The sequence below is a fragment of the Oncorhynchus masou genome, chromosome 19 (assembly GCF_036934945.1).
Source record: "Oncorhynchus masou masou isolate Uvic2021 chromosome 19, UVic_Omas_1.1, whole genome shotgun sequence".
Lineage (NCBI taxonomy): Eukaryota > Metazoa > Chordata > Actinopteri > Salmoniformes > Salmonidae > Oncorhynchus > Oncorhynchus masou.
This window is the reverse complement of record NC_088230.1, coordinates 42,526,821-42,547,646: the sequence shown is the minus strand read 5'-3', so window position 1 is coordinate 42,547,646 and position 20,826 is coordinate 42,526,821.

The following is a 20,826-nucleotide window of genomic DNA, read 5'->3' as shown; positions in this document are numbered from 1 at the left end:
ACACGGACACAGACACGGACACAGACACGGACGCAGACACGGACAAAGACACGGACAAAGACACGGACACAGACACGGACAAAGACACGGACAAAGACACGGACGCAGACACGGACAAAGACACGGACACAGACACGGACACAGACACGGACAAAGACACGGACACAGACACGGACACAGACACGGACACAGACACGGACACAGACACGGACACAGACACGGACAAAGACACGGACAAAGACACGGACGCAGACACGGACACAGACACGGACACAGACACGGACACAGACACGGACACAGACACGGACGCAGACACGGACAAAGACACGGACAAAGACACGGACAAAGACACGGGTGCAGACACGGACACAGACACGGACACAGACACGGACAAAGACACGGACACAGACACGGACACAGACACGGACACAGACACGGACAAAGACACGGACAAAGACACGGACGCAGACACGGACACAGACACGGACACAGACACGGACACAGACACGGACACAGACACGGACGCAGACACGGACAAAGACACGGACAAAGACACGGACAAAGACACGGGTGCAGACACGGACAAAGACACGGACAAAGACACGGACACAGACACGGACACAGACACGGACAAAGACACGGACACAGACACGGACACAGACACGGACACAGACACGGACACAGACACGGACACAGACACGGACACAGACACGGACAAAGACACGGACAAAGACACGGACGCAGACACGGACGCAGACACGGACACAGACATGGACACAGACATGGACACAGACACGGACAAAGACACGGACAAAGACACGGATGCAGACACGGACACAGACACGGACAAAGACACGGACACAGACACGGACGCAGACACGGACAAAGACACGGACGCAGACACTGACACAGACACGGACAAAGACACGGACAAAGACACGGACACAGACACGGATGCAGACACGGACACAGACACGGACAAAGACACGGACGCAGACACTGACACAGACACGGACACAGACACGGACAAAGACACGGACACAGACACGGACACAGACACGGACGCAGACACGGACAAAGACACGGACGCAGACACTGACGCAGACACGGACGCAGACACGGACACAGACACGGACACAGACACGGACACAGACACGGACAAAGACACGGACACAGACACGGACAAAGACACGGACAAAGGCACGGACACAGACACGGACACAGACACGGACAAAGACACGGACACAGACACGGACACAGACACGGACACAGACACGGACAAAGACACGGACAAAGACACGGACAAAGACACGGACACAGACACGGACACGGACACAGACACGGACACAGACACGGACACAGACACGGACGCAGACACGGACAAAGACACGGACAAAGACACGGACAAAGGCACGGACACAGGCACGGACACAGACACGGACACAGACACGGACAAAGACACGGACACAGACACGGACACAGACACGGACACAGACACGGGCAAAGACACGGACACAGACACGGACACAGACACGGACACAGACACGGACAAAGACACGGACAAAGACACGGACACAGACACGGACACAGACACGGACACAGACACGGACGCAGACACTGACGCAGACACTGACAAAGACACGGACAAAGACACGGACACAGACACGGACACAGACACGGACACAGACACGGACAAAGACACGGACAAAGACACGGATGCAGACACGGACGCAGACACTGACACAGACACGGACAAAGACACGGACAAAGACACGGACACAGACACGGACGCAGACACGGACGCAGACACTGACACAGACACGGACACAGACACGGACAAAGACACGGACACATACACGGACAAAGACACGGACAAAGACACGGACGCAGACACGGACAAAGACACGGACACAGACACGGACAAAGACACGGATGCAGACACGGACGCAGACACTGACACAGACACGGACACAGACACGGACAAAGACACGGACACAGACACGGACAAAGACACGGATGCAGACACGGACGCAGACACTGACACAGACACGGACAAAGACACGGACACAGACACGGACAAAGACACGGACACAGACACGGACAAAGACACGGACACAGACACGGACAAAGACACGGACAAAGACACGGACGCAGACACTGACACAGACACGGACAAAGACACGGACAAAGACACGGACACAGACACGGACACAGACACGGACGCAGACACGGACAAAGACACGGACAAAGACACGGACAAAGACACGGGTGCAGACACGGACACAGACACGGACGCAGACAAGGACACAGACACGGACACAGACACGGACACAGACACGGACGCAGACACGGACAAAGACACGGACAAAGACACGGACAAAGACACGGGTGCAGACACGGACACAGACACGGACACAGACACGGACAAAGACACGGACACAGACACGGACACAGACACGGACACAGACACGGACAAAGACACGGACACAGACACGGACAAAGACACGGACAAAGACACGGATGCAGACACGGACACAGACACGGACAAAGACACGGACAAAGACACGGACACAGACACGGACACAGACACGGACAAAGACACGGACACAGACACGGACAAAGACACGGACAAAGACACGGACACAGACACGGACACAGACACGGACAAAGACACGGACACAGACACGGACACAGACACGGACACAGACACGGACACAGACACGGACACAGACACGGACACAGACACGGACAAAGACACGGACAAAGACACGGATGCAGACACGGACGCAGACACGGACACAGACACGGACACAGACACGGACACAGACACGGACAAAGACACGGACAAAGACACGGACGAGACACGGACACAGACACGGACAAAGACACGGACACAGACACGGACGCAGACACGGACAAAGACACGGACGCAGACACTGACACAGACACGGACAAAGACACGGACAAAGACACGGACACAGACACGGATGCAGACACGGACACAGACACGGACAAAGACACGGACGCAGACACTGACACAGACACGGACACAGACACGGACAAAGACACGGACACAGACACGGACACAGACACGGACGCAGACACGGACAAAGACACGGACGCAGACACTGACGCAGACACGGACGCAGACACGGACACAGACACGGACACAGACACGGACACAGACACGGACAAAGACACGGACACAGACACGGACAAAGACACGGACAAAGGCACGGACACAGACACGGACACAGACACGGACAAAGACACGGACACAGACACGGACACAGACACGGACACAGACACGGACAAAGACACGGACAAAGACACGGACAAAGACACGGACACAGACACGGACACGGACACGGACACAGACACGGACACAGACACGGACGCAGACACGGACAAAGACACGGACAAAGACACGGACAAAGACACGGACACAGACACGGACGCAGACACTGACACAGACACGGACACAGACACGGACACGGACACAGACACGGACAAAGACACGGACAAAGACACGGACAAAGACACGGATGCAGACACGGACGCAGACACTGACACAGACACGGACAAAGACACGGACAAAGACACGGACACAGACACGGACACAGACACGGACAAAGACACGGACACAGACACGGACGCAGACACGGACACCGACACGGACACAGACACGGACGCAGACTCGGACAAAGACACGGACAAGGACACGGACAAAGACACGGACACAGGCAAGAACATGGACAAAGACACGGACAAAGACACGGACAAAGACACGGACACAGACACGGACACAGACACAGGCACGGGCAAGGACAAGGACAATGACAAGGACACAGACAAGAACATGGACAAAGACACGGACAAAGACACAGACACGGACAAAGACACGAACAAAGACACGGACACAGACACGGACACAGACACGGACACAGACACGGACACAGACACGGACACAGACACGGACAAAGACACGGACACAGACACGGACACAGACACGGACACAGACACGGACACAGACACGGACACGGACACGGACAAAGACACGGACACAGACGTTGACACAGACACAGGCACGGGCAAGGACATGGACACGGACACAACGGAGGAGTAGTACCACTGCACCTGCACCACATACCCTTCACCGTCGTCACAGTCGAGGTTAACTCCAAGGACACAACGGAGGAGCAGTACCACTGCACCTGCACCACATACCCTTCACCGTCGAGGTTAACTCCAAGGACACAACGGAGGAGTAGTACCACTGCACCTGCACCACATACCCTTCACCATCGTCACAGTCAAGGTTAACTCCAAGGACACAACGGAGGAGTAGTACCACTGCACCTGCACCACATACCCTTCACCGTCGTCACAGTTGAGGTTAACTCCAAGGACACAACGGAGGAGTAGTACCACTGCACCTGCACCACATACCCTTCACCGTCGTCACAGTTGAGGTTAACTCCAAGGACACAACGGAGGAGTAGTACCACTGCACCTGCACCACATACCCTTCACCGTCGTCACAGTCGAGGTTAACTCCAAGGACACAACGGAGGAGCAGCACCACTGCACCTGCACCACATACCCTTCGCCGTCGTCACAGTCGAGGTTAACTCCAAGGACACAACGGAGGAGTAGTACCACTGCCCCTGCATGACATACCCTTCACCGTTGTCACAGTCGAGGTTAACTCCAAGGACACAACAGAGGAGTAGTACCACTGCACCTGCACCACATACCCTTCACCGTCGAGGTTAACTCCAAGGACACAACGGAGGAGTAGTACCACTGCACCTGCACCACATACCCTTCACCATCGTCACAGTCGAGGTTAACTCCAAGGACACAACGGAGGAGTAGTACCACTGCACCTGCACCACATACCCTTCACCGTCGTCACAGTCAAGGTTAACTTCAAGGACACAACGGAGGAGCAGCACCACTGCACCTGCACCACATAGCCTTCACCATCGTCACAGTCGAGGTTAACTCCAAGGACACAACGGAGGAGCAGTACCACTGCACCTGCACCACATACCCTTCACCGTCGAGGTTAACTCCAAGGACACAACGGAGGAGTAGTACCACTGCACCTGCACCACATACCCTTCACCATCGTCACAGTCAAGGTTAACTCCAAGGACACAACGGAGGAGTAGTACCACTGCACCTGCACCACATACCCTTCACCATCGTCACAGTCGAGGTTAACTCCAAGGACACAACGGAGGAGTAGTACCACTGCACCTGCACCACATACCCTTCACCATCATCACAGTCAAGGTTAACTCCAAGGACACAACGGAGGAGTAGTACCACTGCACCTGCACCACATACCCTTCACCATCGTCACAGTCGAGGTTAACTCCAAGGACACAACGGAGGAGTAGTACCACTGCACCTGCACCACATACCCTTCACCATCATCACAGTCGAGGTTAACTCCAAGGACACAACGGAGGAGTAGTACCACTGCACCTGCACCACATACCCTTCACCATCGTCACAGTCAAGGTTAACTCCAAGGACACAACGGAGGAGTAGTACCACTGCACCTGCACCACATACCCTTCACCGTTGTCACAGTCAAGGTTAACTCCAAGGACACAACGGAGGAGCAGCACCACTGCACCTGCACCACATACCCTTCACCATCGTCACAGTCGAGGTTAACTCCAAGGACACAACGGAGGAGCAGCACCACTGCACCTGCACCACATACCCTTCAGCGTCGTCATAGTCGAGGTTAACTCCAAGGACACAACGGAGGAGCAGCACCACTGCACCTGCACCACATACCCTTCACCGTCGTCACAGTCAAGGTTAACTCCAAGGACACAACTTTTTCCCGTGTACCTTTTTGGACCTTTTCTCTACTTTTTTCTCCACCTCCACCTGTTTTTGTAGAGGGTATTGGTAACATGAAGAAATGAGCAACAAAGGTTTATTTCAAACCTACGGACACTCATGCCCTCTTACACAAATCTAGCTTTCATCCAAAACACATACAGAGGATTGATAAAGTCACAGCTTATCAGATTTCACAGAATTTGTACATAGGAGAAACATGTGAAGGAGGGTATAGGAATAATTTTTAAGGTTCTTAGGCCCAGAGGTTATTCCAAACTTTTCCTCTGCACCATAAGAGCTGAGGTGAACACTATGTTTGGAACTGAACTTATATTTGTCCCACCTCCCACACATGCGGTGATCTCACCCAGCATAACTCGTGTATCCAGAGATGCAACCTCTCTTATCGTCACTCAATGCTGAGGTTTACCTCCAATGTACCCGCACCCTACCATACCCCTGTCTGTACATTATGCCCTGAATCAATCCTACCACACCCAGAAATCTGTCCCCAATGTACTAGACAACCAGTTTTGATAGCCTTTAGCCGTACCCTCATCCTACTCCTCCTCTGTTCCTCGGGTGATGTGGAGGTAAACCCAGGCCCTGTGTCCCCCCTTGCGCTCTCATTTGTTAACATCTGTAACCGCAAAAGCCTTGGTTTCATGCATGTTAACTTCTACGATTTAGGGGGCGCTATTTTAAATTTTGGATAAATGTCACGTTTTTCAAAATCGAACCCAGAAGCAGACCAGGACAAGGAGAGTAGGAACAAGGTGAGTATTTATTTACAAGTGAATATGAATGGGTAGATATATCCAGGTGGCGTAGCGGGCAGTGGTGGTGAGTTGATGGGAGTAAATAGGTGGATCCAATGGGGTAGCGGAATTCTCCGACGACCAGGCGGGAATGGGGTAAATGATCCGGGTGAGTAACTGAAGACAGAACAAACGGAGGTAAGTTTAAGGCAAGCAATACGTAAAAAACAACAAAACAAATTCTATCTAACTTGAGGCTGATACTATGGCACGACATACTGTTCATGGCTAACGATCCGGCAGGGAATGGATGTCAGGTCCGGGCTTATGAAGAGGAGAGATGATGATCAGGACCAGGTGTGCAGATAGCTGATGGGATACAGGTGTGGGTAATCAGAACTCCCAACTGGCTACATTGCCCGGCAACCAGACAGGGTGCGTTCCAGGACGCCGGAAAAAACACTCCAGGACAGAACACAGGCAAAAAACAGACTCAGGAAACGGGATTCGTGACAATAAAAAAACGTTCCTGTTTTAAACAAGATATTTTGTCACGGAAAGATGCTCGATTATGTATATAATTGACAGCTTTGGAAAGAAAACACTCTGACGTTTCCAAAACTGCAAAGATATTGTCTGTAAGTGCCACAGAACTAATGCTACAGGCGAAACCAAGATGAAATTTCATACAGGAAATGCCCCAGATTTTGAATGCGCTGTGTTCCAATGTCTCCTTATATGGCTGTGAATGCGCCAGGAATGAGCCTACACTTTCTGTAATTTCCCCAAGGTGTCTGCAGCATTGTGACGTATTTGTAGGCACATCATTGGAAGATTGACCATAAGAGACTACATTTACCAGGTGTCCTCTTGGTGTCCTCTGTTGAAATTATTGCACAATCTCCAGCTGCGTCCACTTTTCCATTTGGTTCAGAGGAGAAAGGCAACTGCCACGAATGATTTATCATCGAATCGATATGTGAAAAACACCTTGAGGATTGATTCTAAACAACGTTTGCCATGTTTGTGTCAATATTATGGAGTTCATTTGGAAAAAAGTTTGGCGTTGTAATGACTGAATTTTTTTTTTTTCTTAGCCAAACGTGATGAACAAAACGGAGCGATTTCTCCTACACAAATAATCTTTTTGGAAAAACTAAACATTTGCTATCTAACTGAGAGTCTCCTCATTAAAAACATCCGAAGTTCTTCAAAGGTAAATGATTTTATTTGAATGCTTTTCTTGTTTTTGTGAAAATGTTGCCTGCTGAATGCTAGGCTTAATGCTATGCTAGCTATCAATACTCTTACACAATGCTTGTGGAGCTATGGTTGAAAAGCATATTTTTGAAAATATGAGATGACAGTGTTGTTAACAAAAGGCTAAGCTTGTGAGCCAATATATTTATTTCATTTCATTTGCGATTTTCATGAATAGTTAACGTTGCATTATGGTAATGAGCTTGAGGCTATGATTACGCTCCCGGATACGGGATTGCTCGATGCTAGAGGTTAACATCAGAAGCCTCCTTCCTAAGTTTGTTTTACTCACTGCATTAGCAGACTCCGGCAACCCTGATGTCCTTGCGATGTCTCCGCCACCAAAAATTTGGAGATTTCCATCCCCAACTACAACATTTTCCGTAAAGATAGAACTGACAAAGGGGGAGGTGTTAGGCTGCAAAGTTCTGTCATATTTTCTATGTCTGTCCCAAACAGTTTGGGATTCTAATTTGAAAAATGATTCTCTCCAGAAATAAGTCTCTCACTGTTGCCGCCCGTCAGCTCCCAGCTGTGCCCGGTACACCATATGTGAATTGATTGCCCCCCATCTATCTTCAGAGTTCAGAATGCTTAACACCCCAGCAGTCCTACAATCTAAGCTGTCCTGCCTTTCTAAAGTCTTTGAAAGCCAAGTTAATAAACAGATCACTGACCATTTTGAATCCCACCGTACCTTCTCCGCTGTGAAATCCAGTTTCCGAGCTGGTCAGGGGTGCACCTCAACCACGCTCAAGATACTAAACGATATCATAACCACCATCGATAAAAGACAATACTGTGTAGCCGTCTTCATCGACCTGGCCAAGGCTTTCGACTCTGTCAATCACCATATTCTTATCGGCATTCTTATCGGCAGATTCTCAGATTCTCCAATCGGGGGCCTGTTGTCCGGACCTCTGGCAGTCTCTATGGGGGTACCACAGGCTTAAATTCTCGGGCCGACTCTCGGGCCGACTCTTTCCTCTGTATATATAAACGATGTCGCTCTTGCTGCGGGTGATTCCCTGATCCACCTCTACGCAGACGACACCATTCTGTATACATCTGGCCCTTCTTGGGACACTGTATTACCAAACCTCAAAATGAGCTTCAATGCCATACAACTCTCCTTCCGTGGCCTCCAACTGCTCTTACACGCTCGCAAAAATAAATGGATGCTCTTCAACCGTTCACTGCCCGCACCCGCCCGCCCGACATGCATCTCTACTGTGGACGGTTCTGACTTAGAATATGTGGACAACTATAAATACCTAGGTGTCTGGTTAGACTGTAAACTCTCTTTCCAGACTCATATTAAACATCTCCAATCCCAAATTAAATATAGAATTGGCTTCCTATTTTGCAACAAAGCCTCCTTCACTCACGCCGCCAAACATACCCTCGTAAAACTGACTATCCTATTCATCCTCGACTTCAGCGATGTTATTTACAAAATAGCCTCCAACACTCTACTCAGCAAACTGGATGCAGTCTATCACAGTGCCATCCGTTTTGTCACCAACGCCCCATGTACTACCCACCATTGCGACCTGTATGCTCTTGTCGGCTGGCCCTCGCTACATATTCATCGCCAGACCCAGTGGCTCCAGGTCTTCTGTAAGTTTTTGCCAGGTAAAGCTCCACCTTATCTCAGCTCACTTGTCACGATAACAACACCCACCCGTAGCACGCTCTCCAGCAGGTATATCTCACTGGTCATCCCCAAAGCCAAAACCTCATTTAGCCGCCTTTCCTTCCAGTTCTCTGCTGCCAATGACTGGAACGAATTGCAAGAATCACTGAAGTTAGAGATTTATATTTCCCTCACTAACTTTAAACATCAACTATCTGAGCAGCTGACCGATCGCTGCAGCTGTACATAGCCCATCTGTAAATAGCCCATCCCAATCTACCTGCCTCATTCCAATATTGTTTTTTTAAATGTACTTTTCTGCTCCTTTGCAGACCAGTATTTATACTTGCACATCATCATCTGCACATGTATCACTCCAGTGTTAACCTGCTAAATTGTAATTACTTTGCTACTAAGGCCTATTCATTGCCTTACCTCCTCTTTCTTTTTGTTTCTATTGTGTTATTGACTGTACACTTGTTTATTCCACGTGTAACTCTGTGTTGTTGTCTGTGTCACACTGCTTTGCTTTATCTTGGCCAGGTCACAGTTGTAAATGAGAACTTGTTCTCAACTAGCCTACCTGGTTAAATAAAGGGTTAGGGTTATACATATAAATACCTGGTTAAATAAAGGTGAAATAAAAATAAATTAAATAAATATATGAGTGACCAGAAATGATGTCAGTGTTATTCCCTTTTGTCACCACATACTAGTATGAAGTCTGAAGTTAACTGAAGGTAACTAGTGAAGGATAATTTCCTACAGACAAAGGAGGATGAGGAAATTTTCCAACAATTCTGAGTAATTTCAGCATATCGGCGAAACAAACATTTGATAGATATGCTGGTACACTCTGGATATAAGGATAAACCAGTGCGAAGTGGATCACACTTTAGACAAGAAAAATATATTCATAAACTGTCAGGTTCAGAGGCTCCGGTATGGGAGGCTCCGGTATGGGAGGCTCCGGTATGGGAGGCTCCGGTATGGGAGGGTCCGGTATGGGAGGTTCCAGTATGAGAGGCTCCAGTATGGGAGGCTCCAGTATGGGAGGCTCCGGTATGGGAGGCTCCGGTATGGGAGGGTCCGGTATGGGAGGCTCCGGTATGGGAGGCTCCGGTATGGGAGGTTCCAGTATGGGAGGCTCCAGTATGGGAGGTTCCAGTATGGGAGGCTCCAGTATGGGAGGTTCCAGTATGGGAGGTTCCAGTATGGGAGGTTCCAGTATGGGAGGTTCCAGTATGGGAGGTTCCAGTATGGGAGGCTCCGGTATGGGAGGCTCCGGTATGGGAGGCTCCGGTATGGGAGGCTCCGGTATGGGAGGCTCCGGTATGGGAGGGTCCGGTATGGGAGGTTCCAGTATGAGAGGCTCCAGTATGGGAGGCTCCAGTATGGGAGGCTCCGGTATGGGAGGCTCCGGTATGGGAGGGTCCGGTATGGGAGGCTCCGGTATGGGAGGCTCCGGTATGGGAGGTTCCAGTATGGGAGGCTCCAGTATGGGAGGTTCCAGTATGGGAGGCTCCAGTATGGGAGGCTCCAGTATGGGAGGTTCCAGTATGGGAGGTTCCAGTATGGGAGGTTCCAGTATGGGAGGCTCCAGTATGGGAGGCTCCAGTATGGGAGGTTCCAGTATGGGAGGCTCCAGTATGGGAGGCTCCAGAATGGGAGGCTCCAGTATGGGAGGTTCCAGTATGGGAGGCTCCAGTATGGGAGGTTCCAGTATGGGAGGCTCCAGTATGGGAGGTTCCAGTATGGGAGGCTCCAGTATGGGAGTTTCCAGTATGGGAGGTTTTTCAACTGAAGACCACCAACATTGTATAATATATTGAATGTCGACAATATAGAAAACTGCATATTGGAGAAACCAAGAACTCTTTGGAAGCCAGACTCAAACATCTATATCATATAATAGTGGTTAAAACCACAACATACACCCACTATAGATCTCATCCAGTAGCTCAGTTAAGAATAGCAGGGTTGGAATCTAACCAGGGGTGGTCGCTAACACATAGACAGTCTAAGGACCGATTTTGTTTTTGTAGATTTGTCGAATTGAGCCTGAATGAAAAGCATGAGAGAAAGGCTATTTAGAAGCCTCTGTCTCCATCTACTGGACAATTTGGAGAAGACAGGTGAAATGGAAGTTGTTTTGTTTTTACCAGCCCTGACACTCACCTGAAACCACACACCAGCATTCAGGGGTTACAAAGCCATATCCAACCCTAACCCAGGGGATACAAAGCCATGTCTAACCCAAACCCTAACCCAGAGGATACAAAGCCATGTCTAACCCAAACCCAGGGGATACAAAGCCATGTCTAACCCAAACCCTAACCCAGAGGATACAAAGCCATATCCAACCCTAACCCAGGGGATACAAAGCCATGTCTAACCCTGACACAGGGGATACAAAGCCATGTCTAACCCTGACCCAGGGGATACAAAGCCATGTCTAACCCTAACCCAGGGGATACAAAGCCATGTCTAACCCTGACACAGGGGATACAAAGCCATGTCTAACCCTAACCCTAACCCAGAGGATACAAAGCCATGTCTAACCCTAACCCAGAGGATACAAAGCCATATCTAACCCTAACCCTAACCCAGAGGATACAAAGCCATGTCTAACCCTAACCCAGAGGATACAAAGCCATATCTAACCCTAACCCAGGGGATACAAAGCCATGTCTAACCCTAACCCAGGGGTTACAAAGCCATGTCTAACCCTAACCCTAACCCAGAGGATACAAAGCCATGTCTAACTCTAACCCAGGGGATACAAAGCCATGTCTAACCCTAACCCAGGGGATACAAAGCCATGTCTAACCCTAACCCAGAGGATACAAAGCCATGTCTAACCCTAACCCAGGGGATACAAAGCCATGTCTAACCCTAACCCTAACCCAGGGGTTACAAAGCCATATCCAACCCTAACCCAGGGGATACAAAGCCATGTCAAACCCTAACCCAGGGGATACAAAGCCATGTCTAACCCTAACCCTAACCCAGAGGATACAAAGCCAAGTCTAACTCTAACCCAGGGGATACAAAGCCATGTCTAACCCTGACACAGGGGATACAAAGCCATGTCTAACCCTAACCCAGGGGATACAAAGCCATGTCTAACCCTAACCCAGGGGATACAAAGCCATGTCTAACCCTGACACAGGGGATACAAAGCCATGTCTAACCCTAACCCAGAGGATACAAAGCCATGTCTAACCCTAACCCAGAGGATACAAGGCCATATCTAACCCTAACCCTAACCCAGAGGATACAAAGCCATGTCTAACCCTAACCCAGAGGATACAGAGCCATATCTAACCCTAACCCAGGGGATACAAAGCCATGTCTAACCCTAACCCAGGGGTTACAAAGCCATGTCTAACCCTAACCCTAACCCAGAGGATACAAAGCCATGTCTAACTCTAACCCAGGGGATACAAAGCCATGTCTAACCCTAACCCAGGGGATACAAAGCCATGTCTAACCCTAACCCAGAGGATACAAAGCCATGTCTAACCCTAACCCAGGGGATACAAAGCCATGTCTAACAATAACCCTAACCCAGGGGTTACAAAGCCATATCCAACCCTAACCCAGGGGATACAAAGCCATGTCTAACCCTAACCCAGGGGATACAAAGCCATGTCTAACCCTAACCCTAACCCAGAGGATACAAAGCCATGTCTAACTCTAACCCAGGGGATACAAAGCCATGTCTAACTCTAACCCAGAGGATACAAAGCCATGTCTAACCCTAACCCTAACCCAGAGGATACAAAGCCATATCTAACCCTAACCCAGGGGATACAAAGCCATGTCTAACCCTAACCCTAACCCAGAGGATACAAAGCCATATCTAACCCTAACCCAGGGGAAACAAAGCCATGTCTAACCCTAACCCTAACCCAGAGGATACAAAGCCATATTCAACCCTAACCCAGAGGATACAAAGCCATGTCTAACCCTACCCCTAACCCAGAGGATACAAAGCCATATCTAACCCTGACCCAGAGGATACAAAGCCATGTCTAACACTAACCCTAACCCAGAGGATACAAAGCCATGTCTAACCCTAACCCTAACCCAGAGGATACAAAGCCATGTCTAACCCTGACCCAGGGGATACAAAGCCATGTCTAACCCAAACCCTAACCCAGAGGATACAAAGCCATGTCTAACCCTGACCCAGAGGATACAAAGCCATGTCTAACACTAACCCTAACCCAGAGCATACAAAGCCATGTCTAACACTAACCCAGGGGATACAAAGCCATGTCTAACCATGACACAGGGGATACAAAGCTATATCTAACACTAACACAGGGGATACAAAGCCATGTCTAACCCTAACCCAGGGGATACAAAGCCATATCTAACCCTAACCCTAAACCAGAGAATACAAAGCCATGTCTAACCCTAACCCAGGGAATACAAAGCCATATCTAACCATAACCCAGGGGATACAAAGCCATATCTAACCCTAACCCTAAACCAGAGGATACAAAGCCATGTCTAACCCTAACCCAGGGGATACAAAGCCATGTCTAACACTAACCCTAACCCAGAGCATACAAAGCCATGTCTAACACTAACCCAGGGGATACAAAGCCATGTCTAACCATGACACAGGGGATACAAAGCTATATCTAACACTAACACAGGGGATACAAAGCCATGTCTAACCCTAACCCAGGGGATACAAAGCCATATCTAACCCTAACCCTAAACCAGAGAATACAAAGCCATGTCTAACCCTAACCCAGGGAATACAAAGCCATATCTAACCCTAACCCAGGGGATACAAAGCCATATCTAACCCTAACCCTAAACCAGAGGATACAAAGCCATGTCTAACCCTAACCCAGGGGATACAAAGTCATGTCTAACCCTAACCCAGGGGATACAAAGCCATGTCTAACCCTAACCCAGGGGATACAAAGCCATGTCTAACTCTAACCCAGGGGATTCAAAGCCATGTCTAACCCAAACCCAGGGGTACAAAGTCATGTCTAACCCTAACCCAGAGGATACAAAGCCATATCTAACTCTAACCCAGAGGATACAAAGCCATATCTAACCCGAAACCAGAGGATACAAAGCCATGTCTAACCTAACCCAGGGGATACACAAAAATATCTATCCCTAACCCAGGGGATAAAAAGCCATGTCTAACCGTGACCCAGGGGTTACAAATTCATATCTAACTCTAACCCAGGGGATACAAAGCCATATCTAACCCTAACCCACGGGATACAAATTCATATCTAACCCTAACCCAGGGGATACAAAGCCATGTCTAACCCTGAACCAGGGGTTACAAAGCCATATCTAACCCTAACCCAGGGGATACAAAGCCATATCTAACCCTAACCCTGACCCAGAGGATACAAAGCCATATCTAACCCTAACCCAGGAGATATAAAGCCATGTCTAATCTTAACCAAGAGGACACAAAACCATGTCTAACCCCAACCCTGACCCTGACCCAGGGGATACAAAGCCATGTCTAATGCTAACCAAGAGGATACAAAGCAATGTGTAACCCTGACCCAGGGGATACAAAGCCATATCTAACCCTAACCCAGGGGATACAAAGCCATGTCTAACAATAACCCAGGGGATACAAAGCCATATCTAACCCTAACCCAGGGTATACAAAGCCATGTCTAACCCTAAACCCAGGGGATACAAAGCCATGTCTAACCCTAACCCAGGGGATACAAAGCCATATCTAACCCTAACCCAGAGGATACAAAGCCATATCTAACCCAAACCCAGGGTATACAAAGCCATATCTAACCCTAAACCAGGGGATACAAAGCCATATCTAAAACTGACCCAGGGGATACAAAGCCATATCTAACCCTAACCCAGGGGATACAAAGCCATATCTAACCCAAACCCAGGGGTAACAAAGCCATATCTAACCCAAACCCAGGGGTAACAAAGCCATATCTAAAACTGACCCAGGGGATACAAAGCCATATCTAACCCTAACCCTGACCCAGGAGATACAAAGCCATGTCTAACCCTGACCCAGGGGATACAAAGCCATATCTAACCCTGACCCAGGAGATACAAAGCCATGTCTAACCCTGACCCAGGGGATACAAAGCCATATCTAACCCTAACCCAGGGAATACAAAGCCATGTCTAACCCTGACCCAGGGGATACAAAGCCATATCTAACCCTAACCCAGGGAATACAAAGCCATGTCTAACCCTAACCCAGGGGATACAAAGCCATATCTAACCCTAACCCTGACCCAGAAGATACAAAGCCATGTCTAACCCTGACCCAGGGGATACAAAGCCATATCTAAAACTGACCCAGGGGATACAAAGCCATATCTAACCCTAACCCTGACCCAGGGGATACAAAGCCATATCTAACCCTAACCCTGACCCAGGGGATACAAAGCCATATCTAACCCTGACCCAGGGGATACAAAGCCATATCTAACCCTAACCCTGACCCAGGGGATACAAAGCCATATCTAACCCTGACCCAGGGGATACAAAGCCATATCTAACCCTAACCCAGGGGATACAAAGCCATGTCTAACCCTAACCCAGAGGATACAAAACCATGTCTAACCCCAACCCTGACCCTGACCCAGGGGATACAAAGCCATGTCTAATGCTAACCAAGAGGATACAAAGCAATGTGTAACCCTGACCCAGGGGATACAAAGCCATATCTAACCCTAACCCAGGGGATACAAAGCCATGTCTAACAATAACCCAGGGGATACAAAGCCATATCTAACCCTAACCCAGGGTATACAAAGCCATGTCTAACCCTAAACCCAGGGGATACAAAGCCATGTCTAACCCTAACCCAGGGGATACAAAGCCATATCTAACCCTAACCCAGAGGATACAAAGCCATATCTAACCCAAACCCAGGGTATACAAAGCCATATCTAACCCTAAACCAGGGGATACAAAGCCATATCTAAAACTGACCCAGGGGATACAAAGCCATATCTAACCCTAACCCAGGGGATACAAAGCCATATCTAACCCAAACCCAGGGGTAACAAAGCCATATCTAACCCAAACCCAGGGGTAACAAAGCCATATCTAAAACTGACCCAGGGGATACAAAGCCATATCTAACCCTAACCCTGACCCAGGAGATACAAAGCCATGTCTAACCCTGACCCAGGGGATACAAAGCCATATCTAACCCTGACCCAGGAGATACAAAGCCATGTCTAACCCTGACCCAGGGGATACAAAGCCATATCTAACCCTAACCCAGGGAATACAAAGCCATGTCTAACCCTGACCCAGGGGATACAAAGCCATATCTAACCCTAACCCAGGGAATACAAAGCCATGTCTAACCCTAACCCAGGGGATACAAAGCCATATCTAACCCTAACCCTGACCCAGAAGATACAAAGCCATGTCTAACCCTGACCCAGGGGATACAAAGCCATATCTAAAACTGACCCAGGGGATACAAAGCCATATCTAACCCTAACCCTGACCCAGGGGATACAAAGCCATATCTAACCCTAACCCTGACCCAGGGGATACAAAGCCATATCTAACCCTGACCCAGGGGATACAAAGCCATATCTAACCCTAACCCTGACCCAGGGGATACAAAGCCATATCTAACCCTGACCCAGGGGATACAAAGCCATATCTAACCCTAACCCAGGGGATACAAAGCCATGTCTAACCCTAACCCAGAGGATACAAAGCCATATCTAACCCTAACCCAGGGGATACAAAGCCATATCTAACCCTAACCCAGGGGATACAAAGCCATATCTAACCCAAACCCAGGGGATACAAAGCCATATCTAACCCTAACCCAGGGGATACAAAGCCATGTCTAACCCTAACCCAGGGATACAAAGCCATATCTAACCCTAACCCAGGGGATACAAAGCCATATCTAACCCTAACCCAGGGGATACAAAGCCATATCTAACCCTAACCCAGGGGATACAAAGCCATGTCTAACCCTAACCCAGGGGATACAAAGCCATGTCTAACCCTAACCCAGGGGATACAAAGCCATGTCTTACCCTAACCCAGGGGATACAAAGCCATATCTAACCCTAAACCAGGGGTAACAAAGCCATGTCAAACCTGAACCCAGGGGATACAAAGCCATATCTAACCCTGACCCAGGGGATACAAAGCCATATCTAAACCTAACCCAGGGGATACAAAGTCATGTCTAACCCTAACCCAGAGGATACAAAGCCATATCTAACCCGAAACCAGAGGATACAAAGCCATGTCTAACCTAACCCAGGGGATACACAAAAATATCTATCCCTAACCCAGGGGATAAAAAGCCATGTCTAACCGTGACCCAGGGGTTACAAATTCATATCTAACTCTAACCCAGGGGATACAAAGCCATATCTAACCCTAACCCACGGGATACAAATTCATATCTAACCCTAACCCAGGGGATACAAAGCCATGTCTAACCCTGAACCAGAGGATACAAAGCCATATCTAACCCTAACCCAGGAGATATAAAGCCATGTCTAATCTTAACCAAGAGGACACAAAACCATGTCTAACCCCAACCCTGACCCTGACCCAGGGGATACAAAGCCATGTCTAATGCTAACCAAGAGGATACAAAGCAATGTGTAACCCTGACCCAGGGGATACAAAGCCATATCTAACCCTAACCCAGGGGATACAAAGCCATGTCTAACAATAACCCAGGGGATACAAAGCCATATCTAACCCTAACCCAGGGTATACAAAGCCATGTCTAACCCTAAACCCAGGGGATACAAAGCCATGTCTAACCCTAACCCAGGGGATACAAAGCCATATCTAACCCTAACCCAGAGGATACAAAGCCATATCTAACCCAAACCCAGGGTATACAAAGCCATATCTAACCCTAAACCAGGGGATACAAAGCCATATCTAAAACTGACCCAGGGGATACAAAGCCATATCTAACCCTAACCCAGGGGATACAAAGCCATATCTAAACCTAACCCAGGGGATACAAAGCCATATCTAACCCAAACCCAGGGGTAACAAAGCCATATCTAACCCAAACCCAGGGGTAACAAAGCCATATCTAAAACTGACCCAGGGGATACAAAGCCATATCTAACCCTAACCCTGACCCAGGAGATACAAAGCCATGTCTAACCCTGACCCAGGGGATACAAAGCCATATCTAACCCTGACCCAGGAGATACAAAGCCATGTCTAACCCTGACCCAGGGGATACAAAGCCATATCTAACCCTAACCCAGGGAATACAAAGCCATGTCTAACCCTGACCCAGGGGATACAAAGCCATATCTAACCCTAACCCAGGGAATACAAAGCCATGTCTAACCCTAACCCAGGGGATACAAAGCCATATCTAACCCTAACCCTGACCCAGGAGATACAAAGCCATGTCTAACCCTGACCCAGGGGATACAAAGCCATATCTAACCCTAACCCAGGGAATACAAAGCCATGTCTAACCCTGACCCAGGGGATACAAAGCCATATCTAAACCTAACCCAGGGAATACAAAGCCATGTCTAACCCTAACCCAGGGGATACAAAGCCATATCTAACCCTAACCCTGACCCAGAAGATACAAAGCCATGTCTAACCCTGACCCAGGGGATACAAAGCCATATCTAAAACTGACCCAGGGGATACAAAGCCATATCTAACCCTAACCCTGACCCAGGGGATACAAAGCCATATCTAACCCTAACCCTGACCCAGGGGATACAAAGCCATGTCTAACCCTGACCCAGGGGATACAAAGCCATATCTAACCCTAACCCTGACCCAGGGATACAAAGCCATATCTAACCCTGACCCAGGGGATACAAAGCCATATCTAACCCTAACCCAGGGGATACAAAGCCATGTCTAACCCTAACCCAGAGGATACAAAGCCATATCTAACCCTAACCCAGGGGATACAAAGCCATATCTAACCCTAACCCAGGGGATACAAAGCCATATCTAACCCAAACCCAGGGGATACAAAGCCATATCTAACCCTAACCCAGGGGATACAAAGCCATGTATAACCCTAACCCAGGGATACAAAGCCATATCTAACCCTAACCCAGGGGATACAAAGCCATATCTAACCCTAACCCAGGGGATACAAAGCCATATCTAACCCTAACCCAGGGGATACAAAGCCATGTCTAACCCTAACCCAGGGGATACAAAGCCATGTCTAACCCTAACCCAGGGGATACAAAGCCATGTCTTACCCTAACCCAGGGGATACAAAGCCATATCTAACCCAAACCCAGGGGTAACAAAGCCATGTCAAACCTGAACCCAGGGGATACAAAGCCATATCTAACCCTGACCCAGGGGATACAAAGCCATGTCTAACCCTAACCCTGACCCAGGGGATACAAAGCCATATCTAAACCTAACCCAGGGGATACAAAGTCATGTCTAACCCTAACCCAGAGGATACAAAGCCATATCTAACCCGAAACCAGAGGATACAAAGCCATGTCTAACCTAACCCAGGGGATACACAAAAATATCTATCCCTAACCCAGGGGATAAAAAGCCATGTCTAACCGTGACCCAGGGGTTACAAATTCATATCTAACTCTAACCCAGGGGATACAAAGCCATATCTAACCCTAACCCACGGGATACAAATTCATATCTAACCCTAACCCAGGGGATACAAAGCCATGTCTAACCCTGAACCAGGGGTTACAAAGCCATATCTAACCCTAACCCAGGGGATACAAAGCCATATCTAACCCTAACCCTGACCCAGAGGATACAAAGCCATATCTAACCCTAACCCAGGAGATATAAAGCCATGTCTATTCTTAACCAAGAGGACACAAAACCATGTCTAACCCCAACCCTGACCCTGACCCAGGGGATACAAAGCCATGTCTAATGCTAACCAAGAGGATACAAAGCAATGTGTAACCCTGACCCAGGGGATACAAAGCCATATCTAACCCTAACCCAGGGGATACAAAGCCATGTCTAACAATAACCCAGGGGATACAAAGCCATATCTAACCCTAACCCAGGGTATACAAAGCCATGTCTAACCCTAAACCCAGGGGATACAAAGCCATGTCTAACCCTAACCCAGGGGATACAAAGCCATATCTAACCCTAACCCAGAGGATACAAAGCCATATCTAACCCAAACCCAGGGTATACAAAGCCATATCTAACCCTAACCCAGGGAATACAAAGCCATGTCTAACCCTGACCCAGGGGATACAAAGCCATATCTAACCCTAACCCAGGGAATACAAAGCCATGTCTAACCCTAACCCA